The 19,642-nt window shown below is 45.0% G+C and overlaps 1 long non-coding RNA gene across 10 annotated transcripts in view; it reads left to right on the forward strand.

Annotated features, from left to right (window-relative positions):
• Positions 1 to 19,642, forward strand: part of LOC144281049 (uncharacterized) — a 137,093-nt gene that overhangs the window by 87,145 nt on the left and 30,306 nt on the right. The window contains exons 1-2 of one of the 10 annotated variants that reach the window (XR_013349504.1): positions 4,757 to 4,857; positions 9,499 to 10,411. The exons of 3 other annotated variants lie outside the window; for them this stretch is intronic. This is a non-coding gene — a long non-coding RNA (uncharacterized LOC144281049). 6 more of the 10 variants (XR_013349501.1, XR_013349506.1, XR_013349509.1 and 3 more) reach the window with 6 other exon arrangements.

The following is a 19,642-nucleotide window of genomic DNA, read 5'->3' on the forward strand; positions in this document are numbered from 1 at the left end:
TATAAATAATGATGTAATGAACAAGGGGGTATAGATATCTTTTTGAGCTAATAATTTCACTTTCTTCAGATAAATACCCAGAAATAGGAGGATTGCTGGATCATATGGTAGTTCTATTTTTATATTCTTGAAGAACCTCCATATTGCTTCCTGCAGTGGCTACACCAATATACATTCCTACTAACTGCACAAGGGTTCTCTTTCCTCCACATTCTCACCAATACTTATTATTTCTTGTCTTTTGGTTAATAGCCATTCTGACAGGTGTGGGGTGATATCTCATTGTGGTTTTGATTTGCATCTTTCTGATGATTAGTGATATTTTCATGTTCCTGGTGGGTATTTGTATGCCTTCTTTGGTAAAAAATCTATTCAGATCCTCTGCCCATTTTTAAATTGGATTTTTTTTTTTTTGCTATTGCTTGTATGAGTTCTTTACATAGTTTGATTATTAACCTCTTATATACCAGAATCTTATTAGTTTGATATAACCCCACCTGTTGATTTTTGCTTTTGTTACCTTTGCTTTTGATGTCAAATCTAAAAAATCATCACCACGACCTGTGTCAGGGAGCTTACTGCCTATGTTTTCTTCTAGGAGTTTCATGGTTTCAGGTCTTGTGCTCAAGTCTTTAATCCATTATGAGTTAATTCTTATGTATGGTGTGTAAGAAAGTGGTCCAGCTTCATTCTTTTGGATGTAGCTGCCTGGTTTTCCCAACACCATTTATTGAAGAGACTATCGTTTCCCCAATGTGTATTCTTGGCTCCTTTGTCATAAGATAATTGACCATATATGTATGGGTTTACTTCAGGGCTCTCTATTCTGTTCCATTTATCTATGTGTCTGTTTTTATGCCAATACCATACTGTTTTGTTTTGTTTTTAGAAAGAAAGAGCATGAGTGGGGTGGGGGTGGGGAGAACAGCACTGGGAGAGGGAAGGAGAGAATCTTAACACTGGGCTCAGTGTCACACCCTGAGATCATGACCTGAGCTGAAAACAAGAGTCAGATTCTTAACCAACTGAACCACCGAGGTGCCCCAACACTATTCTATTTTAATTACTATAGCTTTGTAATACAATTTGAAATCAGGGAACATAGTGCCTACTGCTTTGTTCTTCTTTCTCAAGATTGCTTTGGCTCTTTGGTGTTGTTTTGTTTTGTTGGTGGTTTCTTACTAATTTAAAATCAATTTTCCTATTTCTGTGAAAAATGCCATTGGAATTTTTATAGGGATTGCATGGAATCTGTAGATTGCTTTTGGTAGTATGGGCATTTTAACAATGCAGTAATGCCCTTAGATTCCCCTCCTACCCTTGGCTCTAGAATTTAGAGGACTCCCACTACAACCCTCCTTCAACCATGCTTCTCTTTATGAGTAAGGAGTTCACAGGGCCAAGAAAATATGACTAACTAAAGTCCATGCCCCTCTTTGAGAACATTCTCTAGATTCCTAGGGAATCTTTAGGGAACCTAGAATTCCCTGCCCAAATGGCCTCAAACCTGCTTCCAGTCTTTTTCAGGCCTCTTTTCCATGTCTATTGCACTGAAGGCAGAGATCAAAGCCACTATGGCTAGTCTATGCGCCCCTAGGGTCAAAGAGTGGCAAACTGGATGGCTATTAGTGGAGTGTGTTGATGGAGCTTGGACATGTGGTTTGGGACATGGGCAAGGGGAGGAGGGATAGGAAAAGGAGTCCATGAGCCCAGGGCTGAGCATTTGGGGACAGGCTCTCTCTGTATAGTAGGATTCCAAGAAGAAGAAGAGTTCTACATTTGAACTCTAAGTCATTGTGAATATGTATTTGTCAGGATAGGATGGTATAATGTATTTTGTTTGTTAGCTTTATCTGTAAGTTTTAAATATTAGACCTATGTGTATGGGCCTCCATTTGCACTCTTGTCCTGGGCCCCATAAATATTAGAGAGTGGCCTGCATCATGGTGATGTGTTTTGAGAGCCTCAAGGGAAACCCTGATTAAAAAGTCAGAGAATCACTAAATGAGATGACTGGGAGAACATGGCTCAGTGTTTCTTTTTCCTAATACCCTGTGGATGTTCAAACTTATCAAAAAGCACAGATACTAGTATGAGAAATGTGAACAGACTGTAAGTAGGACTAGAAGAATCATCTGTACTGTTGTGTTAACATAATATCTGTTCTTAAAAAGATCTGGTCTTCAGATCAATTTTGCTTTAAATTTTTTAAATTTCTTTTTTAAATTTGAGATTGAAAGGGAGAGAGCCCACAGTTGGGGGGAGAGACAGAGAGTGGGGAGAGAATCCCACACAGGCTTCACACTCCCACGCAGAGACTGATGAGGGGCACAATCTCATGACCATGAGATCATGACCTGAGCTAAAATCAAGAGTCAGATGCTTAACTGAGTGAGCGACCCAGGCTCCCCAAGGTAAATTTTGCTTTAAGATTGAGGGAAGCTTTGAAAATGCTGTAAAGGTTTCACTTCCAGGCCTTCATCCAGACCAACAAGGCCTTTTATAATAAATAGTCCTTTATTCTCCATTCCTCAAAACCAGGGGTTCAGGGAGGATGTGCAGGTTGCCCTATGCATGTCTTCTTCCTTAGCCTTCTCTCCATGGATAAGTTTCTCAGACTCTAAAGGTGAGAGAATGGACACACAGGGCAGGGTGAGGTTAGAGCCTTCATTCAACTAAATGAAAGCCCTTTCCTTGTCCTGTCAGCTTGTCTAGAAAGTGGAGAAGCTGCCTGGCCAAAGACCTGCCCTCTTTCTATGAGGTGAGTGTGCCCTTGGCTGCGAGGCTGTACTGCCAAGGTTTATAGGAAGCTACATCCTGGGCTATTGTGCTGCCATCACTGAAGGAAAGCCTCCTTCCCTCCCCTGGTGGCGTGTTCACTGTCTCTGTTTATTGCCCAGAGTCCAGTTCCCAGCTCTCCCTGGAGGATTCACAAGCCTCAGACAATGAGGTGTCTCATCTGGAGAGAAAGGAGGGGCACGGAAGTCACCGGAGTCCACGTGGACACTCTGACCTTGGAGTGGCTGTAGCTCCTTATTCTTGTTCACCAAAGCTCCCTAGTGCTCAGGGTCTGACCCTGTTACCAAAAAAAAAACGGTGCAGGAAGTGCTTAAGAAGTACTTTGGGGGAAGGCTAAGAGCTCATCTCAGAGGTCAGCTCCTTATCACACACTGTAGATTTTCCCCCATAGCCTGAGCCAGAAGGACTGACCTTCAGCAAGAATATGAGGTCAGGCAAGATGGTGGTGGTCATGCTATCCTTTACTGCTTCCTCCCTGCAGAACACAGATGAGCACCTTGCTACTCTGGTCTGTCATCCAGCATTTGTCCATGACTTTCAGCAACCAGGGCTAATGTTGGGCTTCCTGCCTGGTTCCCATTGTACTACTCTCTCTTGGATTATATGGTTTCAATTCCTTGAGAGCTAAGGTTTGGTGCAGACAAGATTCCCTCGTTAGAATTTTCTCTTCCCAGAGCTCTAGTTACTAATGGGAGGCAGGGGAAGAGCTACTCTCCCATTCCAGGGAACAGTTGCTCATTTAAACCCTGTTCTCTTGTTCCCTAACTTCCAGGTAACATATATGGTGGTCCATATGGCAGGCTGTCTGTGACAGTTCAAGAATATTCCAGGTAGGAACAGGCTCTGCTGGGTGGAGTTGAGATGGGATACGAGCCCTTCCTTGGCCCTTGCCTGGACACCATTGTGCTCTGGGCTGTCTCTTAACTGAATGCAACCCACAGGAGTAATTCTAATGGGAAGGATTCCAGACCCGGGAGGAGAGGAAAGTTTTAGGCACAGATAAAGCCTTAGAATTGTCCAAAGATCCTCTTATGAAGGCATCTATTTCACCGCCTCTGGTGCTGAAGGCTGGATGTGTCTCACTGGCTCAGCCCCTGCTAAGTACCGAACATTTGCAGAAGCACGGATGCCCAGTATATGCGCACCTTTACAGTGGGCCACATTTTTAGGAACATAACCTTATTTGAGCAGTGATAACTTTGGGAAGTAGTAAGGGCAAGGATATTATACCTATATTTTTTAAAGATTCTATTTATTTATTCATGAGAGACACAGAGAGAGGCAGAGACATAGGCAGAGGGAGAAGCAGGCTCCCCGTGGGGAGCTCAATGTGGGACTCGATCTGGGACCCCAGGATCACACCCTGAGCCAAAGGCAGATGCCCAACTACTGAGCCACCCAGGCGTCCCTTATACCTATTTTATAGATGAGAAAACTGAGACTCAAGGGAGGTGAAGTGATGTGTACAGAGTCACTTGGCTGGTAAATGGCAGAGCTGGAATTACAATCCTCCAAATTTTACTGGTTCAACAACCATGGCGTGTTTCTTACCAGACAGACTCAGAAAGACCAGCTTTCTTCTTAATTTTCTAGATTGTACAAATATTTCAGAAGTCCTCCATGTGTCTCTAGACTATGGCCCATTTGTCCCCACATTTTCTCATGTCCTATCAGACATTTTGACTGGATTGTCCTAACGATATTACACACCTGTCTAGCACTTAATGTTTGGAGAGGCCTTTTCCCAACAGTCTTGTGAGGTGGGCAGGGCAGGTTTTCTGTGCGTTACAGATGAGCAAATGGAGATGCCAAGCTCACACACCCAGTTTGGCACCAACATCCAGGTCTTATCATTTTCAAGCCCTGTGAGCTTTCGGCTTCTTCATGCTGCGTCTTTTCCAGAGGGCCAAGGAAGCATAAGCAACTGCCTACAGGAAATATGCTTCCCTTCCTCCACAGACACAGCGTTCCAGGAGAACCAAACTCCATGGAAACAGAACAGAGAGGGTGTGTATGTGGCATTTCTTCTAGGCCCACTCCATGTCTTCTTAGAAGCTGGTGAGCCACTGCCTATTTTCCTGATGGGTCAGTCCTCATTTGTATCCTTCTTCAAAACAGACCAGAATAATTGAATCACAGAATATCAGAAAAGAAAGAGAACCACCGAGTCTTCTTTCTGGTCTAAAGCCTTCCTTCTATAGATGAGGAAATAGTTTTTTAGTTTAGTTTTGTTTTTCAGCTTTACTGGCAATATAAAAATTATAAGGTATCTAAAGTTAAAATGTGATGATTTGATATACAGATACCCTGTGAAAGGCTTTTCCCCATCGAGTTAATTAACATATTTTTCATCTCACATGTTTATTTATTTTTGTAAGAACATTTAAATTCTACTTTCTCAGCAAATTTCAGTCATACAGTGATGTTATCAACTACAGTCACCATGTTATATATTAGATCCTCAGACCTTATTCATCTTATGGCTGAAAATTCTGTTGTTGTTGGTTTTTTTTTTTTTTTTTTTTTTATAGCTGAAAATTCTTACCCTTTTACCAACCTCTCCTTATCTCTTCCACCTCCAGATCCCTGCCAACTCCTTTTCCACTCTCCCTTTCTAGGAGTTCAACCTTTAGAAAAAAATTTAGGTCCCACATATAAGTGATACCATTTGTCTATCTGTTGTCTGCTTTATTTCACTTAGCATAATTCCCTCTAGTTTCATCCATGTTCTTGCAAATGACAGAATTTCCTTTTTCTAAGGCTGAATAATATCCTACTATAGATATAAACCACATTTCTTGATCCATTTATCCACTGACACAGACTTAAGTTTTTTCCATAACTTGGTTATTGTGAATAATGCTATTGTGAACATGGGAGTGCAGACATCTCTTTGAGATATTAGTTTCATTTCATTTAGATATACACGTAGAAGTGGGGCTCATTTAGTAGTTCTATTTTTAATTTCTTGAGGAACCTCCATACTATTTTCCATAGCGGCAGCACCAGTTTACATTCCCACCAACAGTGGACAAGGGTTCCCTTTTCTCCACACCCCTGTAGCATTTGTTATCTGTTTGTTTTTGATACTAGCCATTCTGACTGGTGTGAGATGTTATCTCACTGTGGTTTTGATTTATTTGCATTTCCTTGATGATGAATGATGTCAAACACCGTTTCATTCACCTGTTGTCCATTTCTATGTCTTCTGAAAATTGTCTACTCAGATCCTTCTCTCATTTTTAAATTGGGTTGGTTTTTTGCTATTGAGTTGTGTGAGTTCCTTGTATACTTTGGACATGAACCCCTTATTGGAGATACGGTTTGCAAATATTTTCTCCTGTGTTACAGATTGCCTTTTCATTTTGTTGATGGTTTTCTTTAGATATTCTGTGTTCATGGACAGAAAGAATTAATACTGTTAAAATGTCCGTTTGACCCAAAGCAGAGTCAATGCAATCTTTATCAAAATTCTGATGGCATTTTTCACAGAAATAGAAAAAGAAATCCTAAAATTTGTATGGAACAACATAAGCCCCCAAATACCCAAAGCCATCTTGAGGAAGAAGAACAAAGTTGGAGGCATACTTTCTGATTTCAAACTACATTTCAAATCCATAGTAATTAAAACCATACGGTACTGGTATAAAAAAAGAGACACATAGACCAGTAGAATAGAGCAGAGCTCAGAAATAAACCCATGCATATTTGGTCAATTAATTTTTTTTTTATTAGAGACAGACAGAGAGAGAGAGATACAGGCAGAGGGAGAAGCAGGCTCCATGCAGGGAGCCCGACATGGACTCGATCCCGGGTCCCCAGGATCATGCTCTGGGCTGAAGGCAGCGTTAAACCGCTAAGCCACCTGGGCTGCCCGGTCAATTAATTTTCAACAAAGGAGCCAAGAATATACTATAGGGAAAGGACAGTTTCTTAAATAAATGGTGTTGGGAAAACTGGACAGCCACATGCAAAAGAATGAGACTGGGTCCATATCTTATGCTATACACAAAGACCAACTCAAAATGGATGAAAACTTAAATGTAAGACTGTTGATAACCCTGGAAGAAAACATCGGGGATAAGTTCCTTGACATGGTTGTGGCAATGACTTTTTGGGTTCGACACCAAAAGCAAAGGCAACAAAGGCAAAAATCAAGAGGGACTACATCAAACTAAAAAGCTTCTGCCCAGTACAGAAGAGGAAACAATATGAGATATAAGAAGGACAGGTTAAGTGACTTGCTCGAGGCCACCCACCTAGCTATGGGTGGAGGAAATATTTCACAGTCTCTTGTTGAAGCTGCTAGCTTGAGTTCTGCCTACACGTATCCACAATCTGGAGATTAGGCCCTGGGAAAGGTCTGTGGGGCTTGTCATCTAAAGAAGACCCAGGAGGGACAGGCTGAGGAATGTGGAATAGAAGGTTGGCATCTTCTTGCTTGCTTGCAATCTGAAGTCCAGGCTCAGTTGGCTTGCCCTGATTCTCTTTTACCTGGAAGAAAAATATTTCTACTTTTGTATGGATCCATGCCTTTTTGGTCCTAGACTTGTGCTCTACCCCTGCAGATTCCCACTTTTTTTCTGGGAAAAGTGCTTTCCTCAACACACATTTACAGAGCACTTATTTTATATAAGACCTTGTGCTAGACCAGAGGATACCCAATAAGCAAGACAAACCTGGATCCAGTCCTCAGTCTAGTAGAAGCAGAAAGGCTGCTTAAAATGATTAATCCTAGAATTACTTTAATTCTTTAATTAATTCTAGGAAGGAAAATTCATTTTTTAAAAGACTTTATTTATTTGAGAGAGAATGAGAGAGAGAGAGTGTGTGTGCGAGTATGAGTGTGTGAGCAATGGCAGAGGCAGAGGGAGAGGGAGAAGTAGACTCTCTGCTCATAGAGCCCCATGGGGGGCGGCCTGATCCTGGGACCCTGGGATCATGACCTGAGCCAAAGGCAGACACCCAACTGACTGAGCCACCCAGGTACCGCTAGAATTATTTAATTCTAAAATTAATCCTGAGAATACCCTGGAACCAGCATTCAAAACTTGGTCGGGATTGTTAGGTGGCTCCACCCACCTGTTCTGGATCATGAGCTGCTTTTCCCAGCCTTTGGATCTGTTCCCTGCTAGTTTCCTGATGCCCATCTTGGACTCCAGATCATGATTTATGGGTATCTACATGAATAACCCACACCATTGTGTTCTGCTTGGCCTGAGCACCTGAATTTATCCCTGTGCTATTTGTTGGGAATAGGATGGTAACAAGTCACACATGGCTCCTGTTGTTAGGAATGCCTGCTGGTTCCTGGCCTCTATTCTTTGGCCAGAGGTATTTTTTTTTTTAAGATTTTATTTATTTATTCATGAGAGATACAGAGAGAGGCAGAGAAATAGGCAGAGGGAGAAGCAGGTTCCCTGTGGGGAACCTGGTGTAGGACTTGATCCCAGAACCCTGGGATCACACCTTGAACCAAAGGCAGACACTTAACCACTGAACCACCCAGGCACCTCTGGCCAGAGGTATTAACGTTTTCCCTGTTCACTTGGAGCTGCTGAGCATTAGCCTTGACTCTATTACACAGAATCTAACTTATGTGTGTCTTCCCTTTGATCTCATGTCAATTTCTGCCCTTAAATGTTTGGGTTCACAGTAACTGTACATCGCCTTTCCTAATGAACTGACCTCCAGCTGTAATCCCACACACAATAACTTCCTGCCCCCATGGCTACCAGCTTGGCCTTCTTTCTAGTTCTGTCCCTACTTGGGCCACATCATCTGAGGCAACCTTGGAGCTGACCCATCCTAACAGACCCTTGATATATATTTATGAATTAAATCAACTCCAGGGTGGTTCAGACATTTCAGGAGCCTCTAAAAGAATCCAGAAGAGTTAGCAGTAGTCTAATAGAACGTTCCAAGTTGAGAACACCTCTTTTATTCCTGTGTTTCTCTGTGCTCCCGAAATTTTAAAGAAAGCAAAGAGAGTCTCACGGTGGGTGTGAGTCAGGGGGAGATAAGAAACTCTTCACACAGAACTTGTGTCTCTAGGGAAAGCTGGCCAGCTCCAGATAGTGGAGGTGTGGGACACAGGTGCTGCTTGTTACAAGCCGATCTGGGGAGTATTTTCTTCCCTCCATGCTTCCTCAGAACAGGTCTGCCCACACAGAAAGCAGAAACAAAGCTGACCTGTGAGATGCTTTGTTTTCTTTGAATGCCTTTTTAGATTTTTGCATGGGCTGTTCCTCTGGATTAGAAACCTTTGTTGGCATTCATGAAATTTCTTTATACTCACAGAAAGTAGATGCGGACAACTCACGTGGGCACGGAAGCTAAAACCTTATGGAACAGATGACCGGACCCTGCTGAGGGGCAGCCGTTGGCAATTATTTCTGCCATCTGGCTCAGTTCAGCACTGGTCACTAACTGGAGCCTATTCTAGTCCCTGCTTAAAGTGAGCTTGAAACTTTTCCCAAATTCTTCTTGTCTTTTATTGATTTCACTCCCAAGGTGGGAGAAAGATTTTCCCTTCTTTCTGAAGAAAGACATTCTGATCAGCAGCCTCCCAGATGGCCTCCAATGATCACCAGCTCCCAGGATCCATACTCTTATGTAATCCCCTCCCTTTGAATGCAGGTTGGAATTATTGACCTACTCAAAGAATCAGATTCTCCCCTCTCCATCTCTTCTCTCTAGTTTCCCCCTCCGTCTCTTGGATCAATTGATTGGGGGAAGCAAACTGCCATGTTGTGAGCAACCCTCTGGAAAAGCCCACATGGTGTGGCGAAGACCTGCGACCCTCAGCCCAGCAGCCTGTGAAGATGAAGCCTGCCAACACCCCATAAATGAGCTCAGAAGTGGGTCCTTCAGCCCCAGCTGAGTCTTGAAATGAATGCAGCTCCAGCTGACAGCTTTACTGCAGCATTATGAGGGACCCTGAGCCAAAATCACTCAGCTAAACTGCTCCTGGATTCCTGATTCACAGGACTATGAGCTAAGAAATCTTTGTATTTTAAGCTGCTAAGTTTTGAAGTGATTTGTTATGCAGCAATTGATAAATAATATACACCCCTGTATAGGAGCTCCAAATACATGGCTTTCACTCCTTTATTAGCAATGCATTCATAACCTTCTTGCCAACTGCCTCTGTCCCCACCAACACTGCTGCCAGCCCATCAGCCAGCTTTATCCCAGCTAAAAAGAGGGATGCGTTCCTAAAGACACTTTTCTCCCTTTGGCTGGAAAATTGTCATGAATGTCCACTCTGTGATGCCTAGGAAGGGAGTGGTGCCCTGCAGATGGGCTGCCTATGTGCAGTGCACCGTCTGCATCATTATCTGTAGTGACCCTGGACCTACTCCTGTGGAAAATCCTCCTTCCAATGTCATCAGTGACTTGCTGTTTTGCAAATTTGATGACCTTTCCCAAATTCTCTTTTTCTTTGATCTTTAAGTTTTGTGTGAACCACTTCCTCATCCTCGGTAACTTGTTATGAAGGAGACAAGACCAGGGAGAATAAGGATACAAGTGGTTTATTGCCCAGGAGATTGGCTATTACAACAAATCCAAGCCCCACCACAGCTGTTCCTGGAGCCCTGTGTCCTCTATGGTAATTCACCCCAGATGTTGCCTGGGGTCTTCCTGCTGTCATCCTCATGGGCACTTCTGGTTCCAACTTCCTGTCTCCAGTGAGTTCTTGTTCTCTGCTCTGGCTTTGGGCCTCTCCCAAAAGGGCACACTACCAAGGTGTGCTAACATGGAAATCATCCTCTGTTTCTCACTTTTCTTTTTAAGATTTTATTTATTTATTCATGAGAGACCCAGAGAGAGGCAGAGACACAGGCAGAGGGAGAAGCAGGCTCTCTGGAGGGGACCTGATGTGGGACTCGATCCCAGACCCCGGGATCATGCTCTGAGCCAAAGGTAGATGCTCAACCACTGAGCCACCCAGGGGCCCCAAATCTCCCTTCTTTAATAAAGTTTGAGGAGCCAGAGGAGTGTGTTTTCCTTACAGAGTTACAAACAATGGACTGGAAGAAACCTTTATTCTTATAGGTTCTTTGGTGATTCTGCAGTGCTGCTGGCCCCCCAGCTCTGTCCTCTCCCCGGGCACCAGCACAGTTCCACTTCACTTTCTCTCTTGTTCACTGTCTCCTGCTAACCTGCGCCTCCAGTCACACCTGCCGCCTGAAGTGAACCCCCCTCCCACCTCGGCTCCATGGGGAATTCTGTTCCCAGACATAAAGCTAAGGGGTTTTTGTTTGTTTCGTTTTTCTTCATATGCCTTAGGTAAGTTGTTAAAGGGACCACAGATGAACCGAATGTTAAAGGTCACCTCCCCAGACTGACTCAAAGTCGAGGGAGCAGTTTGGAGACAGTGAAGATACTTTTCTAGAATTCTCTCCTCCCTGGGACCATTTAACCCCACTTTTCCTCGGCATCCCCTAACCCCCAGCATGCTGCGGACTTTTTTTACTCTGCATCTCTGAGTTTGTATAATAGCCCAGGAACTGCCTTCTGATTTGATGCATTCTCCAGTGTACTTCATGCACTCAGCCTTTTACTTGGAAAATGATTACAATGGAAGGGGGCCTGGGTGGTTCTTCACACAGGCTGGGTCTTGCTGGACATGACATTTGCTTTGATCAGCTTTGAAATACCCAATTTAGATGGTTACCACCCGCAGTTTCAGGCTCATGCTCTGTGCTAACTCAGAGACTCCTTTGTTATCAAAACAATTGGGCTAGACTTTGTTGAACAATCTCTCTCTCGTTGCCACTATCCAAAAGTCCCGAACATGTTGCAAATTCTCTCCCTGTTTCTCTTTTGTGACATCAAGTCTTTCCTTCTCTTCCCACCTCTCAAGCCAACTGTCTTTCTTTAGACCAGCTTCCTTCTTCTGTTCCTCAAAGGTAAGCCCTTTTGGCTCACTTTTTCCTCTTTCTCAGGAAACCTCACTTCCTCTTGGGGTTTCAGCTATTACTCTTAAAAGTTACTAGATATGTCCTTCCTTCCTGTATTTATGTATTTATTTCTTACCATCCTAACCATCTGTACGTGAAGAGCTCAGTGGTATTGAGTACATTCTCACTGTTGTGCAATCATCACCACCATGCATCTCTAGAACTCTTTTTTCAATTTTTAATTTTTAAAAAAGATTTTATTTATTTATTCATGAGAGACACACAGAGAGGCAGAGACACAGGCAGAGGGAGAAGCAGTCTTCCTATGGGGAGCCTGACGTGGGACTTGATCCCGGGAACCTGGGATCATGCCCTGAGCCGAAGACAGATGCTCAATCACTGAGCCACACAGGCATCCCTCTTTTCCTCTTTTTAAAACTGAAACTTTACCCCCGCTAAGTCCTGACTCCCCATCCTCCCCTCCTCCCTCAGCCCTGGCAGCCACTAGTTTCCTTCCAGTTTCTATGAAGCTCACTACTAGGTCCCTCATCTATGTGGAATCGTACAGTTTTTGTCTTTTTGTGCCTGGCTTATCTCACTCAGCATAAATTCCTTGTTGGGGAATGTTATCAAGAAGATGAGGCTGCTGATTGATCTGTGAACTGGACCCGGGCTCCAGGGTCCCCGCTCCTTCCCTTGTTTTGGGAATGTGAGTTCCCCTTGCCTTTCTTTTTTAAAGATTTTATTTATTTATTCGAGAGAGAGAGAGAGAGAGAGAGGCAAAGACCCAGGCAGAGGGAGAAGCAGGCTCCATGCAGGGAGCCCGATGAGGGACTCCATCCTGGGTCTACAGGATCAAGCCCTGAGCCGAAGGTGGCGCTAAACCACTGAGCCACCCAGCTGCCCTCCCCTTGCCTTTCCTTTTTCCAGAGGTATGCTCCAAGGACACAGCCTTGACATGGTGATGCCATGTTGAAAACACCTTCCTGGTATATGTGACTGAACCGGGTTAGAGCCTCTTTGTAAACTTAAAATGTGGAGGATGGGTGCAGGGCTCTGCTGGTCTTCCTGCTGCCCAAGACAAGCCTCGAGCATAAACTCCCCTTGCTGTTACTAAAATTGCCACCTACCCACATGGAGCCTCATTCTTTGATCTCTCCCTGCCCTCCCTAATGGGGGTCAGTTTCATATTACCTGGGGGGAAGTTCCTGAGAGGTTTCTGAACCTACAGTCCTCAAGCTTCGCCCATGTGGTGGCATGGCAGCTATTACTTTTACACTAGTGATTTCGAATCTGTAGCTCCAGGCCTTACCTCTCCCCCAAGATTCACTTCTCCATCTCCAGTTCCTTTTGGGTTTTTAAATCACCTTAGTCACCTCAAAGTCCATATATCTAAAACCACGCTCCTCTGCCTTCTCTTCAAATCAGGATTCCTCATTTCTAGCTATAGATATAAGTCTCAATGATCTCCTTCCCTCTTGGGTCATATCTCTTGCTTCTTCCTCTGTTTCTCCACATCAGGTTACTTCACAGCAAACTGTTTATAGCTCCTTATTGCCTATATAATAAAGTCCAAAGTCCTCAGGCCACTCATGATCTGGCTTTGAATTAGTTGGGATTAGGTTCAGTTGTGTCAGAAAACCCCAAATAATAATGGCTTAAAAATAAGATAGGAAGTTTACTTTCTCTCATGTGAATGAATTCTGGAGATGAGTAGCCCAGGAACAGTATACAAAGTGGTCAGAGATCCAGACCCCTTACAGTGCCCTGCCCTGTCATCCTAAGAACATTCCCATCCTCATGGTTTAAGATGCAGCTGGGGCTCCAGCCATCACATCTGCATTCCAGGCAACAGGATGGAGGCAGGGGTAAGGGAAAAGGGCACATGCCAATTGCTGTTTAAGGAGGTTTCCTAGAAGTATCCTCCCACCATTCCCAATTACATCTCATTGGCTAGAACTTAGTCACAGGGTCACATCCAGTTGCCTGGGAGGATGAAAAATATACATAGTGTTATTCTGTGTGGCCCTACATCAAACTAAAAATTGGGAGTTTTGTTACTAAGGAAAAGGAAAGACTATTGGGTAGGAGCTGCCACAGGCAACTATCTATGCTTCAGAATGCCCTCTGCACACTCTTGTAACAACACATCCTGCTGGGATGGAATTATTTGACATTTGCTATCACTCCCACTAGGCTGAGAGCTCTTAAAGGTGGAGGATCTTGTGTGCTTCATTTTTGCAGTATGGTATTTGGGGCAGCGTTTGTCAAGGAGAAGAGGCTCAATAAGTGTTTGATGAATAGAGGTACCAGTGGAGAAAAAAGTATAGGAGAAAGGAAGGGCTCCGAGAGTATCCTCGAGGAAGGGGGGAAGCTGCTTGTGGGTAAATAATCCTGTCCTAGAAAAAATAACAGTAAATGCTAATGAGTCATGTCATAAGATGAATAATGTCATAATACATCATCATGCCATTTGTTATAACCTTATGAATTAGGACAGGTTTGTGTGTGTGTGTTCACCCTCTTAACAGAAGAAGCAACAGATTTGGTGATGTGGAGACACGGCTGAGGTCACACAGGCAGTGAGTGACTTGTATTCTTTCACTCCTGGTCCAGCATTCTCTTCTGGAGCATGTGGGAGGTCAGGGTAGGTGGCACAATCAGGCTACCTGCTGCGCACGAAGCTCCGTGGTTTTTTGGCTTTGGTAGTGAATGAAATACTGGAGGCTCATTGCAGGCAGAACAGCATCTCAGGAGGAGGCCTGAAGAAGAACTTCAGAGAATGCCTTCCTCAGGTGGGGCTGCCCCCCATCAGGTGGCCTGGCCCCCTGTCAATCACAAGCCTTGTAAATACATGGGAGGCAGGCTAAGAACCTGGAATTTTCGGCCGCCAGGATTTCACCAAGAAGTGTGTCTTGCATCCATGATTTATAGTTTTCCGAGTACAGGACTTTCACCTCTTAGATTAGGTCTGTTTCTACGTTATCTTATTCTTTTTGGTGCAATGGTAAATGGGATTGTTTTCTTAATTTCTCTTCCTATTGCTTCATTTTTAGTGTATAGAAACGTCACAGATTTCTACACATTGATTTTGTATCCTGCAACTTTACTGAATTCATTGGTCAGTTCTAGCAGTTTTCTGGTACAGTCTTTAGGATTTTCTGTATGTAGTATCATGTCATCTGCAAACAGTGAAAGTTTTACTTCTTCCTTATCAATTGGATGCTTTTATTTATTTTTGTTGTCTGATGACGGTGGCTAGGACCTCCGGTACTATGTTAAATAAAAGTGGTGAGAGTGGACATCCTCGTCCTTTTCCTCATCTTAGGGGAAAAGCTTGTTTTTCTCCATTGAGTATGATGTTCTCTGTGGGTTTTGCATGTATGAGATCTTGCCATTCACAACAGCATGGGTGGAGTTAGAGAGTAGAATGCTAAGTGAAATAAGTGAGTCAGAGAAAGACAAATACTATGTGACTTCACTCATATGTGAAATTCAAAAACAAGCAAAGGAATAAACAGAGAGAGAGAGAAACCAAGAATCAGACTCTTAACTATAGAGAACATGCCAGGGAGGTGGGGGAGGGGGGTGGAGCGGGATGGGATGTGTGAAACAGGTGGTAGAGATTAAGGAGTGCACTTGTGATGAGCACCAGGTGATGTCCGGATTGTTGAATCACTATGTTGTACACCTGAAAACTAATATAACACTGTTAACTATAGTGGAATTTAAAATAAATAAAATCGATTCAAATACAAAAAAAGAAGTTTGTCTTGGGGCACATCCCAGGTGGCATGTTCTTAAAGTGCCATAAGTTCTCATCTAATTGTTGATTGTCTCAAGACAGGACCTCAAGGACAATATTAGAGCCAGATCTTTGCTTGGAATGAACAATGTCTTGTATTGGACAAGAAGGGAGAGCTGTTTGTGTGTTTTCCTATCTAGTTCCATCTTGGGTGCAGGACTGGCAGGTTTTGTAGGGTGGTGAATACTGCTGTGCCAAACACTCAGGCATTCACTGGCATAGTGGTTCTCCAGAGGTGGTCTTGGGGCCAGCAGCATCAGCATCACCTGGGAGCTTGTTAGAAAGGCAAATTCTTAGACTCCACCCAGGCTCACTAAAATGGATCCCAGCAATCCGTGCCTTAACAAGCTCTCCAAGTGATCCTGTGAAGCCCTGCTCTGGTAGGTGCCCAGGTAAGAGTGCAAAAGGGCAATAAGCACAAGCTGGCCATCTCTCTGGGTCGTGGTGAGTGTTGTGGGAGGGCTGGTGAGGTTTGTCCTGGCCTGTCTGCAGTGTGGGCTGTTTTTCTGTGGCACACTGATTCCTGGGAGAAGGCCCATCCCAAGGGAAGGAGCCGGGCCAGCCAGGGGGGCAACAGGTAAGGAAGCTGGTGGGCCCCCCTGTGAGGAGGAGGGCAGGGCAGCCAGTTGGAACTGCTAGTCAGGCACACCAAGGCCCGTGTGCAGGCTGGGCCAGAGCAGATACTGGTCTCTCGGCCAGCTTGCACTTGTGCTCCTGAGTACAGGCCAGAGATTCTAGGCTGCCTGGCCATCAGTGTTCCTGTTTCCTTCCCTGTTCTTTGGTCGTGTCCTTTAGAGCTGCCTTGCCTGAGCAGACACTGCCAATGAGCAATGCAAGTTCTCCAGATTTGACAGTATGCCTGACACCTTTTATACTTCTCATTACCCGTCTATGGTGAAGCAGGCCATCACCTCCCTTGGGGGATGCAGTTGGATGTTAGGTCACAGGCACTGTCTGCTTGATTGGGCTTTTGGGCATTCATTTCACACCTTTACCACCCAGGGCTTTGTCATTCTGGTGATGAGAAGATGAGTAGGCTATCACCATGACATGTGGTCAGGGAGTAGCGTGCCTGTGTTAGATGCAGCATGCTAAAATCAATAAATCATTTCATGACAAGGTATTGGTGAAAAACCATTAATAGTCCCAGTGTGTGATTAAATCCCATAACCATGTTTACTGTCGGGCAGTGAAAGCTCTGTCCTGTGTGTTTTACACGTCGATGCTAAATAACGTCTCTGTTCTTGTAGCCAAGTCACCATGGGTGTCTGCTGCATGGTGAATGGTTCTGGCTCATGCGCTGGACTGGGTGGGATGCCAGGATCTCAGCAGTGGAAGTGGGTGCTGGGGAGGGGAGGGTGACCCACTTGTGGAGTTGGATTCTGGGGGAGGTGGCCCAAACTTGCTGTGTCCACATTAGTAACTGCATTTGACAAATGATGAGGGTGTGTTAGGTCCCAAGTGTGGGCCACACAAAGGGAAATCTCTGTGTTGATGAGAAGCAAGGGTAGGGAGGTAGCCACCTAGAAGTCCCTCGGGTTTGGAGCTGTGTGCAGCAAGGGCAGGGCTTTGTGTCTCGGATGGCCAAAAGGACAGGGGCTCCAGGCCTGAAATGGGAGCTACATAAGAAATCGGGTGGGAACTGTCTGACGTGGGTGTCCGTAGCAGATGTGTAGCTTACAGGGCACCCTGAGGCTGGTGGAGGAGAGGCTGCACACCTGCCACAGTTGGCCTATGCCGATGAGCGGTGTCAGGGCCTGCAGGAGGCAGGACTGCCAGCACCTGAGCCCCAATTCCAGTGCCTGGCAACGTGAGGTAGGTTATCAATTAGGTTCCCAAGGACGTCATGGATTTTCCAAGCTTCAATTACAAGCCTACCTTCCACCTGTATGGCTTCACCTCTGCCCTCCCCGAGGGAGGCTTCTGGAGTTTTGTTGGCTTTCTGAACACAGCAGGTTGTAGAGGGAAGCACTTTGGAGTCAGGTCAAGCAGGCCCTGGATCTTGGTTTTGCTGTATGAATCTGGGTGCTTCAAGGGAACTGCTCTTCATTTTACTGAGCATTGAGCATGGCTGTCCCCTTCTCTCAAATGGGATCCATCATACCTTTCTCATAAATATCATTGCAGTCAGGAGGATAAAGGAGGTGGAGCATCCTCCTCCTCCTCACGGAGCTTCTGAATCCACGCTCGCTCCCTCTCGTTCTCTGCCCTGTTCCTCGTTCCCAGCCTGCGTGCATCCCACAGTTCTCAAGCTCCTCTGTATTTTGAAAACGCAAATGACTTGGGTAAACACGCACGAGTTCATTTACGTCAGCTTTGTTGTAAACAGGGACTTGGGGAAAAGGAGTTTGTCTATATTTCCTTTACTTGGAAAGCCAGAGGCAATTTTCTTTTCCTTTTAGTGAGACAGAATTTATGCCAGATATCCTACCCTAGAGATCAGGTTCAGTCCTCTGGGGATGGAGTCACATAACATCCATCACAATCACAGGGAGGGTGGGGACCTGGGCCTCATCCACAGCCTTGATCTTGGACAAGGAGCCTAGCTCCGGTTGCGTGGGGGTGGGGGGTGGGGGGGGGAGCAGGGGGCTGTGGGCTCAAGTGCTTGGACTGGCCATCTGTTCAGTGCCACCACTTTGGAACAACCCAACATCTTCCTCTCTTTTGTAGGAATGAATTTTTAAAATTCCTGCCTCCTAGCCTGGATGTGCATTTGGATTATACTGCTGCTTGATCGGCTTTCCCTCTGTGCTTTCCCCCACACCCCAGAGCTTGAGCTGCGTTTGCTGCTGTTAGCAGAAAGGGGGAGGTCCCTTGGACCTTCAAAATCTCCTCCAGCTGCAGGGCTGCCTGGCACGTCAGAGCTTTACAGCTGCATTTAATCTTTGGGGAGCGGGGGCTGCTGGAGGCGTCCCAGCGTCCTGGCGCCTGTGGGCGAGTGGTTGGCTTGCCCCAGCTATGCATTTGAGCTGAAGAGTCTTCAAAAGGAAGAATCACGTTACAAAGCTATGCGTGTTTCTAAGTGCCCTTGTGTCAGAGGTATATGATGTGTGTGGTTTGTCATCCCGGCTTACAACAAACTCTTGAGAGCTGTTGGATCCCCAGTTTTAGATGCACAGCCTGGAAAATGTAGGTGGAGATTTTTGGAAGACCTAGGGGGAAAGTATGATAGGAAAGGATAAAGGAGGCCTCTTTAGGGCAGGACAATTCTAGAGGAAGAAGGGAGGAGAGGAAGAGCTAAAGGAGAGAATGGGAGGGCAGTTAGCCAGAACTGAGCAATTCAGTTCTGTGTACACATAGTATGTCCCTACTGTATGCACAGTACCAATTCTAGCACCTGCAGTCATAAATGCTCCTTGTGCTCTGCTGTTAACAGTAAAGGATGGATATCTACAGGGGAAGGTAGCTCTGGGCATCTCCCTGAATACAGCCAGGGAAGCACATGCCCCAGCAGACTGGCTATGACCATGGCCTTGACTTCCATTTCTTTGGAACACCCACCACCAGCTCTTCAGGACCTAGACTGTGCCACTGTTTTCTGCCCTGTCTCTGGGGTCTAGCATAATGCCTGCCATGAGCTAGGTCCATACTGAATATCTACTGAATGAGCAGGAGTGAATATTTAATATTATAGAAAAGCACACCAGGGACTAAAGGATTCTAAGTCAAGACCTAGCTCACTGTATTCATGTCCTTCAATTTTTTTTTTTTCTATTTTGAATGTTCTGCAGTCTTTGAAGATAGAGCAAGGAGTCTAGAGCTCAGGAATTTAGGTTGCCTTACAAATCAGAAAAATAAGTGGGAAATATCAGAAAGGGAGACAACATGGAAGACTCCTAACTCTGGGAAACGAACTAGGGGTGGTGGAAGGGGAGGAGGGCGGGGGGTGGGGGTGACTGGGTGGCGGGCACTGAGGTGGGCACTTGACGGAATGAGTACTGGGTGTTATTCTGTATGTTGGCAAATTGAACACCAATAAAAACTAAATTTATTATTTAAAAAATCAGAAAAGGCAAAGAAAGAGATTTCCCTGCTGGAGCCTCCAGAAGGAATGTACCAGCCCTACTGACACCCTCAAATATGTTATTCAAATGCTGACTCTGATTTAGTAGGTCTGGAGTGGGGCCCGAGA

Source organism: Canis aureus, chromosome 12 (assembly GCF_053574225.1).
Source record: "Canis aureus isolate CA01 chromosome 12, VMU_Caureus_v.1.0, whole genome shotgun sequence".
NCBI lineage: Eukaryota > Metazoa > Chordata > Mammalia > Carnivora > Canidae > Canis > Canis aureus.